The sequence below is a fragment of the Epinephelus moara genome, chromosome 23 (genome assembly GCF_006386435.1).
Source record: "Epinephelus moara isolate mb chromosome 23, YSFRI_EMoa_1.0, whole genome shotgun sequence".
Lineage (NCBI taxonomy): Eukaryota > Metazoa > Chordata > Actinopteri > Perciformes > Serranidae > Epinephelus > Epinephelus moara.
In genome coordinates, this window is record NC_065528.1 from 7490280 (window position 1) to 7498758 (window position 8479).

Consider the following 8479-nt stretch of genomic DNA (forward strand, 5'->3'; position numbering starts at 1 on the left):
TCATATAAATCAATAGTTAATGAAAAAAAATTAAGCTGTTCAGAGGAATAAACAATAAAATAATATATGACGTTGTAAAATAATAATAAAATGTACAAATTAACTTTCTTATTGAAATTCTGGGACGATCTAATACCTGATTCCTATGTTTGATATTGGTGTTTATTTTCAATTTTGTTGTTACTTATTCTTTCGTGCCAGGGAAACACAGAAATCTAAGCAGATCTAACAGAAATCTAACAGAAATATAAGCAAAAAGCCTTTTTACTATATATGATACATCATAAGTGCCCTCTCTAATATCTTTTTATAGTGCTATGAAAACATCAACAAAATTCTCCTTCAAACAGCTGTAATTATTCAAGTTTCTCACCAAAAGCTACATTTACAAAATTATATTGAACACATCATGAGAACATTATAATTTACCTTCGCCCATTACTAAATTTTACTGAACAGAGCCTGAACACTTTACAATGTAAATCAATGCAACCTCTGTGAGTTGTTCATTGTGGCCATGGCTGCTTAGAGGTAACAATAACCAGCTCTCTTCCTGCTGATTTTAACATGGATTTTTTTTTTCATGTTCTTTCTCTCTACATCCACTCCTCTCAGTAGTGTAGTGGTAGTTGAGTGGGCACCAGAGAGCTTTTAACGTTTTGACATGTTAACAATACAGCGTGTTTCGGGGTTCAGGTGAGGTCAGATAACTCGCCCATCTCCCCCAGAGAGCAGGTAAAGTGTAAAGAGCTGCAGAGGGGAGCTGGGAGGTGGCAGGAGTCCAGAAAAAAAGGCCTCTCAGTTATTTAGTAGGCTTTACTCTGTAGTTATGTTGTTGGTATCTTAGCATTCACCTGTGCTGCCTATGCCACGGGCTGGCACTGATGCCAACCCAAACTCTCCGTAACATTGACAGTTTAATTGTATTGTAAATATTGTAACCACCAATTTTATATAATCAATAGTTAATATCAAGTTTATTAAATTCAAATGACCATGCATGGAGCATGACCATGGTGTCAATGCAGGGGAAAGGGCTGTGAGGCTACATCTGACAAAAAAAGATTGGGAACCACTAGCCTACATACCTTTGTACCTGCGCTGCCAGTAATAACACATTTATGTCTTTATGACTGTTGTACTTCAGAAATCACGTGCTCACAAAGTCTTTGTCAAACATGCCCATTTCCCTGTAGTGACACAGCAACGTCAGACATTCCTGTCACAACTCATGAGTGGAAAAGTTTTCTAATTCAACCCCCTGGAAAACTCACAAGAAGTTTTACAAGATATGAACGGCCAAGGCGCCCTCCAAAGACCCCACTACTCCCTGCCTCCAAAATGGTTTGAACCAACCAGTAGAATAATGCTACAGTCTTTACTTACTTTACTTACTTACTTACTTTTTTTTTTTTTAGTATTGTTGACTAAAGCAGCCAAAGTGAAATTATAGCTGAGAGGTTGTTTCATAAATGTGTGACTGAATTTTTGCTCATTAAAAGGTAGTGTAATGAAGAGCTTTATTACTTTTAAACAGTTCAGTTTTTTCTTGAAAGTGTTCTTTGTTCCCCTGGCATAAGGTGAATAAATAACAACAAAGACAAAATAAACAACAATATAAAAACATCGGTATCGGCTTTCAGGCAAATTGTTAATTGAAATATTGGCATTGGGCCAGGATTTAAACATCAGTGCATTCCTAGCTGAAAATGAATGTGATTTATCATTGGAATTTTTCTGTTTGCCCCTGTCCAAGAAAACACATTTTACAAAACACAAGAAATAGCCTACTACAGGAAAAAAAACAGAAACAACTCAAACTTCTGTGCTGGTCTGCAGTCCCTGAGCTGTGAAAGTGCATTACGTAAATCATTATGAAGCAGTGTGTAATTATGGGATAGTTTAACCTACGTGCTCATGTTGAGTTTTTTTCTGTTTTGTAAAGAATGCATTACTTCGATTAGCCTTTTCATGTGGTGAATTAAAACCTCATCCCTCTATCTTTGTGCAGAGGCCATTGATGGGGAGATTTTGCACTGAATGGAGAGGATCAGTCACTCAGCTGGCCTTGAATGGAGCCGAGCAGATTAAATAGACCATGTGTTATCCCTGATTACACCGGCGCTGGAATAAAAGCCCTCTTACGTGATCCTCTGCATAGTTCTATCATCGTCACAAAAAATTGACTTACTGTAGTGAGCCATCTGAAAGTTTTCTTTTGTGTTTTGCATTGCATTGTTAGATTAGGGATTTCACAGGCAGCCTCACTTTTTCAGTGCTTTAATAATATTTTATTACCAATACAAAGTTATAGCAACTCCAACTGTTTCAAATATAAAAGAATAAATGACAAAACATTCCTGTAAAAAAAAAAAAAGTTACATATTTAATTATGATAAATAACAGCAGAATTACAAAATGAAAATGCACCAAAATTATACCTGCAGTCTGTATCTGTGAACAGTAAAATAAAAGTTGGTTTTCAACTTTTAGTGACATTAGACAGAACAACAAAAGTGGAGGGTTTCGTTTTGAGTGGACTGAGTGCCCAGCTTTCAGTTTTATTTTATGTCATGCCTCTTTTGTGTCACTTAAAAAGTAAGTTCCTCTCATCACTCTCTGAATTACCACATCCTTTTTTACATCTCACATCCTGGAGTGTCATCTGTTCCATGCTACTGTACTTCAGTTTCAAGATCTCATTTTACTGTGTAAAAATACCCTTAAAGTATCATTATTTTAGTATTTAGTATTTTTTATGTTTGAAATATCAGTAGGTAAATAGATTTGTTCCACATGGGCAGTCTGTGTGCTGAGGTTTTAAGGACTGTTTCGAGGCCAAGGCTAGCAGCTACAAAGCAGGAAGTCGCAACATTTAGAAGCACAGAATCAGAAGACAACATAGATAGCTAGACAACAGCTAATGCCTCCATACTATTAGGGATCTGTACACAGTCCACAAGGCACACATACTCTATGTATATTCTCGTGGTTACCTAATTTGTAGCACCAATCTCAACTTCTATGTGGATGATACTCATCTCTGTGTTGCAGGTAATCTACGTGATTGTTCAAAGACCTCCAATTAATTGTGTGTTCACACAGAATGGCAGATGAATTTCAGAGGCAGTGCTGTTGCATGCAAAGTCAATGGAAAGGTGCATAAAAATGTAAATTCTTTGTAAATTCTTGTTTAAAGTGTAAAATTTGTGCTTGTCCTGGAGCATTAATACACAAAGATGAGAGTAAAAGGGAGAGAGTGGAGAGAAATAACAGACAGTGTTCTCAGGTTGCTCTCTGCACTGTTTGTATGTATACCTACAACAAGTAGTGCACCACAATTCATATATAACCCACGTAATCATGAGCCAGTAATTAGTGTAAATCCCATGTAAGTGGGAAAGCTGTAATCATGTGACCAATGTGCTGACAGGAGTAAAGAAGGAAGTAGTACAAAGAGCTAAAGTCTGTGTTAGGAGGCAGGTTTGGGTGGTGGAGCGGTCAAACAAACACACGACTTTCCCCCAGGAGACCGGTGTTCGGGACCATGTCAAACCAAGTGAGCCAACTATGTTTCTTTTCCTAAACCTAACCAAAGTAACTCAACTTGCCTACACCTAACGTCTATAACTATATGTTAAGTACATAACTTTACGTTAAGTAGCCTAGGTAATGTCATTCCTGGGGTGCTAATTCGTTAGGTATCGTATGATCCGTTGTAAAAGGAAATGTTGCTCTGGTGGAACCCAGTCTCACTCTGAAGTTGTTGATGACCGGCACTTGTGACTTGTGGCGACACCGACAAAAAAAGCCGTCTTTTCACGTCGGCATGATATGCTGTCAGTGGCTGTCAGGGGGAAATGTGGCAGGACAACAACCAAAGTTAAGGCGGCGAAAGTCTGAATAGAGCAGGTGGGTGTGTTGGCAAAATGTAATCATGTGCGTTTGTTGTTGAAGGTAAAAAAAAGTCTATTCGCGGTGTTGTCTCGACGTAGTGCATTTATTTTTAAAAGAAACTGTATGCAAACTGTACCTTTCTGGTGAAAACAAAAGTGTTTTTTGAAAACAGACAATTCATGTAACAGGCAGAAGTTTACACGGCGTCCCAGAACGTCAACAACCCATGCACCCAGGATACCTTGCACGTTACTTCTCGTGGAAAATCCATGACCAAACACGAATATGTGACAAGGTCAGACTGAGAATATGTTGTCTTATAAGTCTTGAGTATAGTTGGAGGCTGAACTGAACGCACATTGAACATTCCCACACACAGTTGGTGCATTTTTTACAAGCTAGGTTACAGCTAATGCTTGCACAGTCGGTACATTGGCTTTTTTAGGGCAAATAAACACAGACTATGTAGTCTTGTGATGATGTGAGGTGAAAATTTCTGTCTGAACACCAGATTAGAATTCTGTCTCCAATTAGTCATATAACTGAAATATTAGGCACTGGAAAAAGGTTCATACTCTACCTTAAGTATACTATAAAAACCCAATCATAACATCTGATGTAGGCCTAATGCTCAAATAAGCATATTAATAATATCACTATGGTCGTGCAGAAGGAAGTTTAGGAGGAGCACTGGGATGCCTTTTTCAGAGATATACATTGTAGGAGAATTTTATTTGTTGTTAGCATTATTGTACAGAGGAGATCAGCAACAGGAAGTGTATTGAAAGAGAGCGGGATGAGAGGTGACAAAGGTCCCTGAGTTGATTTCAATGAAGCACAATGATGTGGTTACATGGAATGTTCTTCACACCGCAGGGAGCCCAGGACTCCCCGGCCACAAAGAATTTCAACCTAAAATTAGCCAGTTTTAAGACTTCAGGACTGGATGCAATAGAAGGAACATTTCTTTAACAGGCACTAACACTTAACGTAATACTTTAAACAGAGTTACTGTCCCATCATCCGTTTTGGTTTGTGAACCTAAGTTTTAAGACTTGCAGCACACTTTGTTGCCTCAAGGCACAACCATAGATGGCTTACTGAATGGGCTTACTGGGCACAGGCCCAGAGTCCCAAAGTGTCAGACCCCCCTCCTGGCCTTCACGTGCAAAATGTCACTTAAATCATCACGTATTGACCACAAAGACACTCCAAATGACCAAAAAGAGACAGAAACTGACTACAAAGAGACACAAAACTACCAAAAAAACTAAATTTATAGCTGAGATACACACATTTACCTCAAAGTGACACAAGTGGCTACAAAAAGACACAAAACCACAAAAAAAGATGCATAGCAACTACAAAGAGATGCAAAACCACTACAAAGTCTTTGTGTCTTGCCTCTGTGTAGGAGATGTGGTAGGGTCTTTTGCATATCCGTGCACAGGGGCCCATTGTCTCATAATCTGTCCGTCATTGTCTGACGCATTGGAAAGAAGAACTCAGTGACATTGCGACATACATCTTCAAGTGTGTGTGTGACTTCTCATTGCTTGTATTTTTGCTAACCAAGCCTTAAACCTCTTCCTGAGGAAGACTGCAGAGGACAAGCAGATAATTCTGATTCTGATAAATTAGATTTGAGTGCAAACCGTCTGGGCAGACGACACATTAACATCATTCTTTGTGGGACCTAATAGACATTAGATTAGTCCCTCGATTGAAGAAGAGCTTAATCTCCAGAGATGTAAAGTTGCCAAGGTGCCTACAGCACCTCAGAGGGCTCCTGACGTTGTTAGACAACAGGGGCTTACTTCCTGTTATATCGCTGTACTGACTCTTCCTAATACCTCGCCAAGTTAATGGGTTAGAGATAGCTGACTAATAGGATATTCCTGGGCTGCAGACACGCCAACATAAGGATGAAGTGGAGAAGGAGGCGAGACAGGAGGAATGGCAGGGAAGGTAATGAGAGGAACAAAGAAAGGAAAGAGAAGTGGGGTAGCCTATACCTGAGATGGCAAGGCAAGAAAAGATAAGGAAAGTGGAGACAAGAGGAGGAGATGAAAGGAGGGGAAAAAGTGATGAGGAAAGATTCATTAGAAGAAGTGTAAAGTATAGCCCTGAGAAAAAATGGCATTGGATCAGTGGTAACAAAGTCACTTCTACCTTCAACATCTCTATTCATCGTTCTCCTCCTTGCCCTCCGCCTTTTTTTCCCTCCTCTTTTTTCCCCCCTGTCTTCATGAATAATTGAGAGAGTGATGTGTGGAGGCTCACGTAGTCTCAGCAAGACAGAGAGAAAAAACCCCAAGTAATACCTCTGGTGGGGAGGGACACCAACATGTTGAAACATCCATTTCCTCCTTTCTGAAGACAGAAAAATGTGAAAAGGTGAAGAAAACATGCAGTTTCAACATGTACAGCAATAATGTACACACACAAACATATTAGTAAAATATAATTACTGTGATGTCATCACTGGTATGTGGTTTGGCTTCATTTTTCAGCCTTGGAGGTTGCTGCTAGTGTTGCACGGTATACCAACACTAGAAAGCTATCACAATACAATGCTGTTAAGAACAGTACAAATCTCCGTTTTATTAGTATTACTGCTCTAAGAATGATAGTGTTTTTTATAAGAGTTGTATTTCTTACATAGACACACTGCTTCCACTCCTTGCATGCATTGTGGGAGACCGTCCACTGCTTGTTGACAAAGCAGATGCACGAAGCAAAATGTAGCATTATTAGGCTAACATAGCTGTCTGTAAAATATTTTTTTAACCTACGCAGATGAAGGGAGCTAACACATCCAACTTACTCAGCATCTCGCCAACAGACATGCCGACAACATTTACACTGGGAACATTGTCTTTACCATAACTTGCAAACTGGTATCAATTAATCATAACTGTAAATTGACTGGTCAACCACTATGTTTAAAAGCCCGTTAGCCATGTCAACAACAGACAACACAAAACACAGACAACAGCTCGTAATGATAAAAATGGAAGAACACATGGACAAATGCACAAACTGGGAAGTCCAACCTTTACTGAGAATATCTGAAGGTGGGAATACAGCGTGATTTTAACTCGTCAAAGCGAAAGGGACGTTGCTATACCATACGCTGGCTGGCTTACAGTATGTCACCTCAGTGTTCCTACTAACGGTGCAAATGCAAACAGAAAAAGTCCTTGAATATATGTAGGTCTCGAAGGAGCTCCCCAGGGGGCAGTTACTCTCAGGGAGTCCCCGGAACTGTTTGGTCCGAAAACACTTTATGTTAACCAGTTAGTCCCTAACTGGGTGTCGGACCACAAACATCATGTCAGTGTGACGTGACAGCAGTGTTCCCGCTGACACTTAAGTGACTGTGTACCTGTTCTGTCTGCAAATTTCAAAGCATTGAGCATCACAGGAGCAGCCAAACTTTCTGTTGCAACTACAAATGTAGATAATAAATACAATATTCAATGCCTTTTTATAAGACATCAATCTCATGTTTACGCATGTACTGTTGAAAAAATAGACTTGAAGTGTAAAAAATGATGTGGTATCAATTTGAGTGTCTAAGGTTTATTTCAAAGTGGAATGACACAGCGCTATGACATGACTCATGAGACAGAACTTGGGAAGAACAGAAATAGTTCAACTTCTTGTGAATTTTGTTTTGATTAGGCAAAGCAGTAATACTTCCTCTCTCTATGGCAGCTTCTGTCGACAGTAACCAGTTTTGACATGGTAAACTTTAGAAATGTGAGCTACAGGGAGTTTGGTGTATGATTTGGAATAGTACACCATCTTTCTAACTACAGGTTTGTCCACTTCAGTTTTCTTCTGATGGATCAATTTTGGCAAGTCAATGGCACTACATGCAGACTCTCGTACCGAAACCAACGCAGCACCTACTCACCGCTCAGAGGCAGGAATCAGGTGCGAGAGTGCCTCCTCCTGCTAATGCATATTTTGGTCCAAACAGGCAGAGAGGTGTAACCCAAACAATGAGATTATTTCTGCCTCTGGGATGTTTGCACAGCGAGAAGCACAATTGGTGGGGAAATGGCAAACATTCCACTGCCACTGAACATTTGACTTGGTTATTATGTAAAAATATTGATGACCTCTGCCCTTATGGCCCAGCCTTAACCTCCATGCAACACTTTGCACCTGATTCCCATTATTATTCAAAGTATGCATGCATGTGTATGTGGGTGATGCCATCTCTCTGGGGTGTATTAAGGATAATCCAGTCTGACTTGATAATTCACAAAATCATATAAGAAGAAATACTGGAAAAGTACCACCTCCCCCAAAAAGGATCATCTGATCGTCTAGCCTGTGAGTCAAAGTGAGGGTCGGCATAATGTGGGCGCTAATTTGCGTGTGGACAGGACTCCATGTGTACTGAGTGAGAGGAAAAACACTGGAATGAACTGAATTTGCCTCTGTTGGTGACCCAGACAGATGGGCTGATGTTTCCTCAGTGCACCAAGAGTTCATTGATTCTTAGTGGCCTCCAGCTATTGTGTTTGTATCTGTGTGTGTGTGTGTGTGTGTGTGTGTGTGTGTTTTG